Below are 13515 nucleotides of genomic sequence, written 5' to 3'. Positions count from 1 at the left end.
AGTGCCATCTCTTTACCAAGGATGTCTAACTATTTTTATTGGACAAGTGTCACTTTTAAAGTTGATGAACAGCAAACATGAAGTAGTAATAACTAATGTTGAAAAATGAAGCCACCTAAGAAGCAAGAAATGATAGATGACATGGTGCATTTTTAGTACCATAAAAAGTTCAAAAATGAGGAATAGTTTTGGTCATGCCCTAGTTTTGATATTTTTTTAATACAACAACAACATAAGCATATTATTTTTTCATAAAGCTTCTTAGTTTCTTAGTATCACAGTGGAATGATGAGAAAACAAGAACAACAACAAAACTAACCACAAGTCTGCAAATCTCTGACAAAAAGCAGAGACTTCAAGGCATTTGAGGGGGAGGGAGGGAGAGTCTTGACAGCAGTGCCAAAGTAGTTCCAGCATCATGCCTCTCCTTAGCTTGCTGGGCCGGGAGGGGTGGGGAGGTGGAATGGTGAGAAGGTGGCACTGTCACAGCTGTCCTTGGCGTTTCTGCCTCGTGACTGATACACGCATGATCTGCGTGGACCACCCCACAGGATTTTCTGGTGCCTCCCTGGTACCTGGCCGCATGACCCCTGCCTGCTCCAAACCCCTGGGACACCCCAGAGCCAGTTCTGGTGGGTGGGTGGCAGGAGAGGAGCGTGGAGGGGACGAGGGCAGGCGACGCCGCTCTGGGCATGAGAAACCGAGGAGAGGCCGAGGCCCATTTGGGAGACACCCGTGGCAGCAGGCGGAGGTGGTGCAGGTGGCAGTGGCAGAAGTCGGTGTCCCTCGGGCGGTGAGAAAGCTGCACCTAGAGCTTCATGGTGCCGGGGGGCAGGCTGTCGTTGCAGAGTCTGTAGTAACGCAGGTCGTTGACCAGGCTGTACACGTTCTGGGTGAATGAGGGCAGGTCCCCATCCATCTTGAAATTCCGCCCCAGCACATTTTTCTGGTTGGCATCCACACCGTCACAGCTGGTCAGAAACTCTGGGAGGAAGGCCGCGAAGAAGCCATCAAAGTCCACAGAGGCCATGCTGTAAATGGCAATGCCAATCTCCTCCTGCAGGAGGTCGTGGGACTTGTGAACCAGGATCTGGAGCAGCACGTTCACAAACTGAGAGAGAACGGTGGTCCGGAAGATCTTCTGTGGTACAGCTTCTGCTTGGTGTTGAGAGTCTCCAAGTAAAAGAGATTTTATTTAAATAGGTAGATGTCAGGCTGGAGAAAGGACTGTCCAAAAGCCTGCATGATGGCACTGAACTGAGGCTCATCCTCCATCTGCTCCTCAGCAATCCCGCTCTGGACACTGGCTAGGATGGTGGACTTGAAGAAGCACCTCCAGTTGTGATGGAGCGACCGGAAAAGGAGCTCAAACAGCTCAGCCTTCACATCAGGGGAGGGGCGCTCAGCGATGATGGGATACACCTGCTCTATGCACAGGGCGATGATGCTGGGGAGGAAGGGCTTGAACACCTGGCCAGGTTCCTCGACCACCACCTGCAGGATCTTCAGGAACTTCTCAACCACCCGGCAGCCAGTACTGCCTTCATGGAGGATGCTCTCGGCCAACTGTTTTCTGGTAAACATATTGAGGAAAGTCTGTATGATCTGCTCAGTGAAAGGCACGCCCATCTGTACTCTAAGGCCTCAAAACAGAGTGGGGAAGAAGCTCAGCATCTCATCAGACACATCTGGCTGATGGACAAAAGCTGGAAAGAGGGCCAGTGAGACTTGAACAGATTCCTGCAGGGACTGGTAGCTGATCTGTTGGGACTTGGTGGATTCCCCAGAGATATTCTCCACGATATCTTCTAAGACACCGTCTGGTGATAATCACTTTGGTGTCATCCAGGGGCATCTTCCTCTGCGGGGTGACAGCATTGGGCTTCAGGTTGCAATAATCCCGAGAGAGCACAGAGATGAGGCTGGCATGGTTGATGGAGTGCACAGGCCACTGCTGCTCGTTCTCTGGGATGTTTGGCCATGGAAGCAACAGGATGTTAGAGAGGGCATGGCACACCAATACCTGAGCCTTGTCAACAAGCTGCTGGGTAGAGGCATCGGTGATTCTGTTGAATACTTTCTGTACTGTAGGGATGCTGATCAGAAAGACAGGTCGCATAGTGGTGGCCAGGGAGACCAGTAAATGGCACACAGATAGCAGCAATTTGTCTCGGACCTTGGTGCTGATCAGAGGTGTGACTGTATCCATGGTGGTGGAGATGAGCGTAACAAACTGCTGCATATTCTGCCGATGAGTCTCGCTGCAGTACTGTGCTAGCCAGTGAGAGTAAGCCTGCAGAGCAGCCAGGGACTAAGCATGCACATCAATGAGATCAGGCTTCAATACTGATGGCACGGCAGTCTCAATGTTGTACAATTTTATCTGCGATCCATACAAAGTGACTTTGACCAACCTCTTCACCACAGTGAGGGTGTCCCTGAAGCGCACTGTGAACACGTCCCCGATGAGTACTCAGCTAGGTGGCCCACAGCCTGCAGGAGGGAGCTCAGGACTCACAGGGAACAGTGCAGCTGCTGGCAGTCGTTCTCTGCTGCGATGATCAACCTGTGTCCTGACCCTGAAGTAAATATAAACTGCCATAACCCCAGATAGACTTTTTTTTTTTTTTTTTTTTTTTTTTGCTGTACGCGGGCCTCTTGCTGCTGTGGCCTCTCCCGCTGCAGAGCACAGGCTCTGGATGTACAGGCTCAGCGGCCACGGCCCACAGGCCTAGCCGCTCTGCAGCATGTGGGATCCTCCTGGACCGGGGGACGAACCCGTGTCCCCTGCATTGGCAGGCGGACCCTCAACCACAGCGCCACCAGGGAAACCCCCCAGATAAACTTCTAAATTGTCCTGAAGAACTGGAAACAGTGTTGAGAAGGCGTGTGTGGGAAGGAGCTCCATCACTTTGGCCACTACCTCCAAGCTCTGGTGTAAGTACCACTGCCACTCTGTCTGCTGATCGTCATCCAGAGTTTTGTCATCCAACTCCTCCAACTGGGCCTGGTTGTATCTGAAGTGGATTCGATTCAACACCTCCATGAGCAAGAGGACTAGGGCGTCTTCGTACCTGTTGAGAACTGCTTCCCCGTCTCCTAGACGGCTTTTCGTTTTCCTTGTCAGATAGTCCAAAAAGAGCGTCCAGATATCCAAACAAGAAGTAACCTTCATGAGTAGGCTGATGAAATGTGTACTTGAACAAAACTGTCAAAAACTCCACCACAGGGAACTGGGAGTAGGACTCGATTCTTCTTAGATGAACACTCACAAAGAGCTGCAGAAGGTCATTAAACTTCTCGATGTAGCACTCATTGAGTTCTTCTAGCCTTCTCTTCACCGTGTGGGCATTGTTATCCTTGATGATTTTCTGCAGGTAGAAAGTCTGCTGGAACATACACAGTAAGTAGTCCTCGAATTCCATAGGCACACAGTTCTTGGACATGAGTTCATTGATGCAGGACATGGCCAGGACCCCAAGCCAGCTGCACTCCTGACCCAACACACAGTTCTGGCTGCTGCTGTTAACCGATGCCATCTTTCTGGCCTGGATGTCACAGCCAAAGCAGGCAAAGTGGAAGATGGTGGTAAGGAGGGACGGGATGATGCTGGCAGACAGAGGAATCCAACTGAAGAGATGGGCCAGGCACTCCAAGGCCAAGGAACAGATATACTCACTCTCCGCATCAAGGATGGGGATTGGCTGATTCAACAGTTTGGCTGAACTAGGACTCTGCAACAGGTTACTCAGTAAGTCGCCACTTTCTCCTGAGGTCGGGGATGGTGGTGGGGTGGTGGCAGTCACGCTGTGTTTGTCCCAGACAGTCTCCAAGATACCTGTCAGTAGCCCAGGCACTGTCTGCATCTGGTCCAGCAGCAGCTTTCGCAACTCCTCCTTCCGAGCCACTCTGAGGTCCTCAGCGGGACAAGCCAGCTCTTCTGAAGTTGTCTTCAACATGATCAGCCCGAGGGGAGTTGTCACAGGGGACTGGATCAACTGTAAAATGTTAGTAAAAAAGTCATGGTAGAACATGGGCCAATCTTGACCGCCAATGTCAACAATCACTTTGCAGAGCTTGTTCCAGATGAAGTAAGGTAAGGTTTTGTGGTGAGCCAAGAGGAGTTTGGACAGGCAGCTACAGATTTCCGTCTTATCCTGAGATGGGACCCCAAGCCACATTTTATTGATCAGATTCTCAAAAAACGTTTAACTGTACATCATTACACAGTCATTCCTAGTGCTGGAGAGAAAATACAGGCAGAATCTCCAGGCTCCTATTTGCTGAGCAAAGTTATCAAGAAGTTCCTCTATCTCACGTTTTCTTTCATTGGTTGTACAGTCGTGGAAAAACTCTGTCATCAGACTTTCCAATGCCCCGAGAGAGGCTTCTTCAGATGCCATGCTGGCCGGGGAAGGGGGCTGGCTCTCGGGCTTCGGACACGTCCCGCTCGCACAGTTCAGCTCATGGTCCCGGCAGGCTCGGGAAGTCCCCTGCCCGGGCAAAGACAACCGCTTCCCCACCCGGGTCCCACGGGGACCCTCTATAAAGAGCGCGGTCCCCCGGCCCGCCTCATCGGGGACCCCCGGAACTATTCATCACCTCCTCAGGGAAACTGAAAAAGCAGGAAATGGGGCTCGGAGGCCGGCGAGGAGGGCAGCGGCTCGGGGCTCCCCGCCCGGGCCTGACCCCCGAGGGGAGGCTCCGGGTCCAGGCAGGGGCTCCCTGGCCCCCGCGTTCAGAAGTGGCAGCGGGCCCTGCCCCGAGCCTGAAGGGGCCTCGGCGGCGGCGCAGCCCGAGCGGCCGGATCAGGAAAGGCCCGAGGGCCCGCGCTACCCTAGTAGCCTCAGCCCACACGGCCGCCGCCGCCGCCGCCGCCGCCACCCCCACCCCCCGGCCCCGAGCATCCCTGCGCGCGCCCACCCTGGAGCATCCCTGCGCGCGCCCGCCCCGGAGTGGTCCGCTCGCGCCGCGCGGCCGCCCCCGACCAACAGCCCCAACGCGCCGGCCCCAGTTTTGATTTGTGGCCATTTCAGATGGACCCTTCTTTAGAGATAGAATAAAAATAAAATATCTCATTTTCTCCTGAAAATACCCAATATGACTATATAAGTGTGTATTTGTGGGCAACTGAAACACATTCCCGGCTAGTACTCCATAAACTGCAGGGGTCCATTGGGAACTGGGATTTGGCCTGCAGAAATCTGTAATAGCAATTTTAAGTGCTTGTAGGATAATGAGAGATTTTAGGTATTCTCAATAATGTCATTCAATGCAGTGTATCTTCATTTCTTTAATAAAAGAGGAAGTTCCTGCTGATCAAGTGTTACATAGCTTAAGGCTCATTTGGGGGGATATAATGGCCAATGACTAATTTATGCTCTTAGGGTTCATTTCAATATTAACCTTTTATGATTCCAATGGGGTTAGAGGCTTAATAGAATGAGGTGAAGTTATTAAAACCTATAACTTTATAATACACACATTTCTCATTGTTCCCTCCAGACTCAGTGTTTCTTTTCAATTTGAATGAGGCAGGGGATGATTTATCCATATGTTCTTCCCAGTTCACATTTATCTTTAATGAGAACTTTGCTAGTTAGTTTATTTTTGTAATTAATGATACTTTGCTCCTGAAAAAAATTGATATCAATCAGTAAAAATAAGAGAGCCTGTATATATACATACAGAGTCCTCATGTCAGTGACTGTGTGTGTGTTTTGTATTTCTATGTAGCTTTAGAATCACAAATCATAACTTTCTTTTCCAGTGTTCATTACTAAAGGAAGTTTTGCAGAAATGCTGCCTAATACTTTCTGAAGGTCAACTGAAAGTGAGTCTGTGGCATGCTCAGATAAGAGAACGCTGCCTAGAGCCCTGCTATTCACATCATTAATCAGAAAGTGAGGAACTTAGAAGTCAGCCTGGAAATATGAGTTATGTGGGTTAGAGAGGAATGTATAATCCCGTTCAGTAGAGTGTGAAAGTTTCCATATATCTGCTACTCCTAAGTCAGTAATAGCTGAGGATGAAGCTTTATGAGCTTTTTAAATAAAACGGTATTCTTGATAATATATGCCAAATCTCTCTGTAGCAGGATCCAAGGCCACAGTAAGTCACCACTCCAAATTGTTTTAGTAAAGGCATTATTTTGAGTATTGAGAGAACTATATATGGGTTGCCATGTAAATTTGTCTGGAGTTGGATCATTCATGAAAGAAGTAAAACACCACCAAATATTTTATGTTCCTCTGAACTTCAAAACAACTTAAAATATTTAGGGTGTTGGGATGATTGGCCTGGGGTGGGGAGGGGAGTGGCTAGGTAGAAATACGCTGAAGTCATACTATAGGCCAGATTGATTTATATATTATGTAATTTATTCAGCACAAACACATATGCACAGACATATGCAACTATTAAGGTAGGAGGTGTCATCATTTCCATTTTATGGAGGGGGAAATTGAAACTTGATGTTAAATAATTTGCCCAAGATAAATGAAACCAAAAAGTTGCAGATTGACTTCGAGTATTGCAAAGTTAGTGTTCATTTCCCTACAGGAAATGTGTGCCTCGATATCTTATTTTAGTAATATACACATATTTATCCCAATGAAATTTTTAGCTACTGAACGGACAACACCTTCATGTGGTTGATGTTTGCAGCCTCATAACACCTAGGCTCAAAGCTGCGCATCTAATTGGTGCCCAGTGGAGGGGGGTTAGTGGATTGAATTCATGAATACTGACCTCAAGTCTTAGCAATAAAATGGAAATGTAATGTGATGAATGAATATTTTGGAAAATGGTCCTTCAGTTACGAATATGAGGACAGATCCTGCCATCAGTAGTACATGTTCTGTGATCTATCTTCATCCTGCAGTTGGGAGGAACCTGCAAGTAGTCTCTCATACCAGCACCACTGGCAACACGGATAACCAGATATAGGCATGTGGCATTTAGTCTGGAAGCAGAGGTAAGCATACTGGACCATTTGAACATCATAAAAAATAGAAATAAAACAGTTGCAATAGTGGGAAAAGATAAAATTATTACTTTCACAATATACTGTATACTTCTTGAGGACAAGAGAAATAGTCTTAATTACGTCTGTATTCCTAGCACCTGGCACAGTGTAGGGGCTCGTTTTTCCCCAAGACTAAAGCAAGGGAGTTATATAATCTCTCTAAGGCCATTTGGGTTCTCAGCTGACATCACGATTTTGCACATGTTCTTCCCTCCACCTGCCATGTCTTTCCTGCTCTCACTTTCTCCATCGACCTTACCCTCTCCTGCTAATTTTCACATCTCAACTCATGTGTCACCAACTCCAGTAACTTTCCCTGACTCCTCCAGTGACACTTCAGTTCTCCTTTCCTAATATTCCAATTGTACCTGGAAGATACTTCTTAAAGATATAAGGGAAAGTTTCTACATGTCTGCAGAACAAGAGTTGGTTTTTTTTTTTTCTTGCGGTATGTGGGCCTCTCACTGTTGTGGCCTCTCCCGTTGCGGAGCACAGGCTCCGGACGCGCAGGCTCAGCAACCATGGCTCACGGGCCCAGCCGCTCCGCGGCATGTGGGATCTTCCCGGACCGGGGCACGAACCCGTGTCCCCTGCATCGGCAGGCGGACTCTCAACCACTGCGCCACCAGGGAAGCTCTAATTTCATTCTTTTACATGTAGCTGTCGAGTTTTGCCAGCACCACTTGTTGAAAAGGCTGTCTTTTCTCCACTGAATATTCTTACCTCCTTTGTTGTAGATTAATTGATCATAACTGAGTGGGTTTCTTTCTAGGCTCTCTATTCTGTTCCACTGATCTATGTATCTGTTTTTGTTTCAATACCATGCTGTTTTGATCAGTAAAATTTTGTAGCATTATCTGAAGTCTGGGAGGGTGATACCTCCAGCTTCTTTTTTCTGCAGATTGCTTTGGCAAATTGGGGTCTTTTCTGGTTCTGTATGCGTTTTAGGATTATTTGTTCTAGTTCTGTGAGACCCAAATGAACAAAATAAGAAATGAAAGAGGAGAAATAACAACTGATACCACAGATATACAGAAAAATCATAAGACTACTAAGAACAGTTATATGCCAACAAGTTGGACAACCTAGAAAAAATGGACAAATTTCTAGAAACATACAACCTGCCAAGACTGAATCAAAAAGAAACAGACAATTCAGTAGTAGTAAAATTGATTTAAAATTTTTAAAAAAAGATCCCAGAAACCAAAAGTACAGGTCCAGACCACTTCATCGGGAAATTCAATCAAACACTTAAAGAAGAACAAATACTTATCCTTTTCAAACTACTGCAAAGAACTGAAGAGCGTGAAATATTCTCAAATTCATTCTATGAGGCCACTGTTACCCTGATACCAAAACCAGGCAAAGACTGTAAAAGAGCAAAAATTGCAGGCCAATATCTTTGATGAATATAGATGCAAAGCTCCTCGACAAAATTTTACCAAACCAAATCCAACAATATATAAAAAGAATCACGCACTATGAGCAAGTTAAATTTATTCCAGAGTCACAAGGATGATTCAACATTCACAAATCAATGTGATATACCACATTACAAAAGGAAGAATAAAAGTCATAAGATCATCTTAATAGATGCAGAAAAAGCTTTTGATAAAATCCAACATCCATTTATGATAAAAGCTCTAAACAAAGTGGGTATAGAGGGAACAGACTCCAACATAATAAAGGACATTTATGAAAAACCCACAGCCAACATCATACTCAACAGTGAAAAGCTGAAAGCCTTTCCTCTAAATTCAGGAACAAGACAAGGATACCCACTCTCACCACTTCTATTCAACATAGTATTCGAAGTCCCAGAAAGAGCAATCATACAAGAAAAAGAAATATAAAAGGCATCCAAATTGGAAGGGAAGAAATAAAACTGTCACTATTTGCAGATGACATGATACTTTTTATAGGAAACACTAAAGTCTCCACCCCAAAACTATTAGAACTAATAAATGAACCCAGGAAAGTCTCAGGATACAAGATTAATATATGCAAATCTGTTGCTTTTCTACAAACTAAACATAAACTATAAGAAAGAGAAAGCAAGAAAATAATCCCATTTAAAATTGCATCAAGGGCTTCCCTGGTGGCGCAGTGGTTGAGAGTCCGCCTGCCAATGCAGGGGACACCGGTTCGTGCCCCGGTCCGGGAGGATCCCACGTGCCGCGGAGCGGCTGGGCCCATGAGGCATGGCCGCTGGGCCTGCGCGTCCGGAGCCTGTGCTCCGCAACGGGAGAGGCCACAACAGTGAGGGGCCCGCATACCGCAAAAAAAAAAAAATTGCATCAAATATCTGAAAGAGAAATTAAGGAAACACTCCCATTTACCATTGCAGCAAAAAGAATAAAATACCTAGGAATAAACCTACCTGAGGAGACAAAAGACCTGTATGCAGAAAACTATAAGACACTGATGAAAGAAATTAAAGATGATATAAACAGAAGGAGAGATAGACCATGTTCTTAGATTGGAAGATTAAATATTGTGAAAATGACTATACTACCCAAAGCAATCTACAGATTCAATGCAATCCCTATCAAACTACCAATGGCATTTTTCACAGAACTAGAACAAAAAATTTCACAATGTGTATGGAAACACAAAAGACCCAAATAGCTAGAGCAATCTTTTGTTTATTTATTTATTTGTTTGCTTGTTTGGTTGTTTATTAAACATCTTTACTGCAGTATAATTGCTTTAAATTGTTGTGTTAGTTTCTGCTGTATAACAAAGTGAATCAGCTATATGTATACATTTATGCCCATATCCCCTCCCTCTTGTGCCTCCTTCCCACCCACCCTATCCCAGCCCGCTAAGGGCTCACAAATACCGAGCAACTCTCCCCGTGCTATGCAGCTGCTTCCCACTAGCTATTTTACATTCGGTAGTGTATATATGTCAATGCTACACTCTCACTGTATCCCAGCTCACCCGCTCCCCTCCGCATGTCCTCAAGTCCATTCTCTACGTCTGGGTCTTTATTCCTGTCCTGCCCCTAGGTTCGTCAGAACCATTTTTTTTAGATTCCATATATATGTGCTAGCATACAGTATTTGTTTTTCTCTTTCTGACTTACTTCACTCTATATGACAGACTCTAAGTCCATCCACCTCACTACAAATAACGCAATTTCATATCTTTTTTGGCTGAGTAATATTCCATTGTATATATGTGCCACATCTTCTTTACCCATTCATCTGTTGATGGACACTTAGTTTGCTTCCATGCCCTGGCTATTGTAAATAGAGCTGCAAAGAGCATTGTGATATATGACTCTTTTTGAATTATGGTTTTCTCAGGGTTTATGTCCAAGAGTGGGATTGCTCTGTCATATGGTAGTTCTATTTTTAGTATTTTAAGGAACCTCCATACTGTTCTCCATAGTGGCTGTACCAATTTACATTCCCACCAACACTGCAAGAGAGTTCCTTTTCTCCACACCATCTCCAGTTTGTAGATTTTTTGACGTTGGCCATTCTGACTGGTGTGAGGTGATACCTCATTGTAATTTTGATTTGCATTTCTCTAATGATTAGTGATATTGAGCATCGTTTCATGTGTTTGTTGGCAATCTGTATATCTTCTTTGGAGAAATGTCTATTTAGGTATTCTGCCCATTTTTGGATTGGGTTGTTTGTTTTTATTGGTGTTGAGCTGCATGAGTTGCTTGTATATTTTGGAGAATAATCCTTTCTCAGTTAATTCAGTGGCAAATATTTTCTCCCATTCTGAGGGTTATCTTTTCATCTTGTTTATGGGTTCCTTTGCTGTGCAAAATCTTTTAAGTTTCAATAGGTCCCATTTGTTTATTTTTCTTTTTATTTCCATTTTTCTAGGAGGTGGGTCAAAAAGGATCTTGCTGTGATTTATGTCAGAGTGTTCTGCCTATGTTTCCCTCTAAGAGTTTTAGTGTGTCTGGCCTTACATTTAGGTCTTTAAGCCATTTTGAGCTTATTTTTGTGTATGATGTTAGGGAGTGTTCTAATTTCATTCTTTTACATGTAGCTGTCCAGTTTTCCCAGCACCACTTATTGAAGAGGCTGTCTTTTCTCCATTGTGTACTCTAGCCTCCTTTATAAAGATAAGGTGACCATAAGGGCATGGGTTAATCTCTGGGCTTTCTATCCTGTTCCATTGATCTACATTTCTGTTTTTGTGCCAGTTCAATACTGTCTTGATTGCTGTAGCTTTGTAGTATAATCTGAAGTCAGGGAGCCTGATTCCTCCAGCTCCATTTTTCTTTCTCAAGATTGCTTTGGCTATTCAGGGTCTTTCGTGTTTCTATACAAATTGTAAAAATTTGTTGTAGTTCTGTGAAAAATGCCATTGGTTAGTTGATAGGGATTGTATTGAATCTGTAGATTGCTTTGGGTAGTATAGTCATTTTCACAATGTTGATTCTTCCAATCCAAGAACATGGTATATCTCTCCCTCTGTTTGGATCATCTTTAATTTCTTTCATCAGTGCCTTATATTTTAGTGCATACAGGTCTTTTGTCTCCTGAGGTAGGTTTATTCCTAGGTATTTTATTCTTTTTGCTGCAATGGTAAATGGGAGTGTTTCTTAACTTCTCTTTCAGATTTTTCATCGATAGTGTACAGGAATGCAAAAGATTTTTGTGCGTTAATTTTGTATCCTGCTACTTTAGCAAATTCATTGATTAGCTCTAGTAGTTTTCTGGTAGCATCTTTAGGATTCTCTATATATAGTATCATGTCATCTGCAAACAGTGACCATTTTACTTCTTCTTTTCCAATTTGGATTCCTTTTATATCTTTTTATTCTCTGATGCTGAGGCTAAAACTTCCAAAACTATGTTGAGTAATATTGGTGAGAGTGGATAACCTTATTTTGTTCCTGAACTTAGTGGAATTGGTTTCTGTTTTGCGCCACTAAGAACGATGTCGGCTGTGGGTTTGTCATATATGGCTTTTACTATGTTGAGGTAGGTTCCCTCCATGCCTACTTTCTGGAGAGTTTTTGTCATAAATGGATGTTGAATTTTGTCAAAAGCTTTTTCTGCATCTAGTGAGATGATCACATGGTTTTTATCCTTCAATTTGTTTATATGGTGTATCACATTGATTGATTTGCATATATTGAAGAATCCTTGCATTCCTGGGGTAAATCCCACTTGATCATGGTGTATGATCCTTTTAATATGCTGTTGGATTCTGTTTGCTAGTATTTTGTCGAGGATTTTTGTATCTATGTTCATCGGTGATATTGGTCTGTAGTTTTCTTTTTTTGTGACATCTTTGTCTGGCTTTTGTATCAGGGTGATGGTGGTCTCGGAGAATGAGTTCGGGAGTGTTCCTCCCTCTGCTATATTTTGGAAGAGTTTGAGAAGGACAGGTGTTAGCTCTTCTCTAAATGTTTTGTAGAATTCGCCTGTCAATTCATATGGTCCTGAGCTTTTGTTGTTGGAAGATTTTTTTGTGTGTGTGGTACGTGGGCCTCTTACTGTTGTGGCCTCTCCTGTTGCAGAGCACAGGCTCCGGACACGCAGTCTCAGTGGCCATGGCTCACGGGCCCAGCCGCTCCGCGGCTTGTGGGATCTTCCCAGACCGGGGCACAAACCTGTGTCCCGTGCATCGGCAGGCAGACTCTCAACCACTGCGCCCCCAGGGAAGCCCTGTTGGAAGATTTTTAATCACAGTTTTGATTTCAGTGCTTGTGATTGGTCTGTTCATATTTTCTATTCCTTCCTGGTTCAATCTCAGAAGATTGTGTTTTTCTAAGAATATGTCCATTTCTTCCAGGTTGTCCATTTTATTGGCATATAGTTCCTTGTAGTAATCTCTCATGATCCTTTGTATTTCTGCAGTGTCAGTTGTTACTTCTCCTTTTTCATTTCTAATTCTGTTGATTTGAGTCTTCTCCCTTTTTTTCTTGATGAGTCTGGCTAATGGTTTATCAATTTTGTTTATCTTCTCAAAGAACCAGCTTTAAGCTTTATTGATCTTTGCTGTTGTTACTTTGATTTCTTTTTCATTTATTTCTGATCTGATTTTTATGATTTCTTTCCATTGGCTAACTGGCTTTTTTTGTTCCTCTTTCTCTAATTGCTTTAGATGTATGTTTAGGTTGTTTATTTGAGATTTTTCTTGTTTCTTGAGGTAGGATTGTATTGCCATAAACTTCCCTCTTAGAGATGCGTTTGCTACATCCCATGGATTCTGGGTTGTTGTGTTTTGTCATTTGTTTCTAGGTATTTTTTGATTTCCTCTTTGATTTCTCTAGTGATCTCTTGGTTATTTAGTAGCGTATCATTTAGCCTTCATGTCTTTGTATTTTTTACAGTTTGTTTCCTGTAATTGTTATCTAGTCTCATAGTGCTGTGGTTGGAAAAGATACTTGATATGGTTTCAATTTTCATCAATTTGCCAAGGCTTGATTTGTGGCCCAAGATAGTATCTATTCTGGAGAATGTTCCATGAGCATTTGAGAAGAATGTGTATTCTGTTTTGGGATG

General features: G+C 43.9%; 1 pseudogene; it reads right to left on the bottom strand.

The window, feature by feature from the left end:
- Positions 1-808: 808 nt before the first annotated feature.
- Positions 809-4403, bottom strand: LOC136142876 (exportin-6-like; annotated as a pseudogene).
- Between the last annotated feature and the right edge of the window lie 9112 nt (positions 4404-13515).

The sequence above is a fragment of the Phocoena phocoena genome, chromosome X (genome assembly GCF_963924675.1).
Source record: "Phocoena phocoena chromosome X, mPhoPho1.1, whole genome shotgun sequence".
NCBI classification, from domain to species: domain Eukaryota; kingdom Metazoa; phylum Chordata; class Mammalia; order Artiodactyla; family Phocoenidae; genus Phocoena; species Phocoena phocoena.
This window is presented reverse-complemented; position numbering and strand designations above follow the sequence as displayed.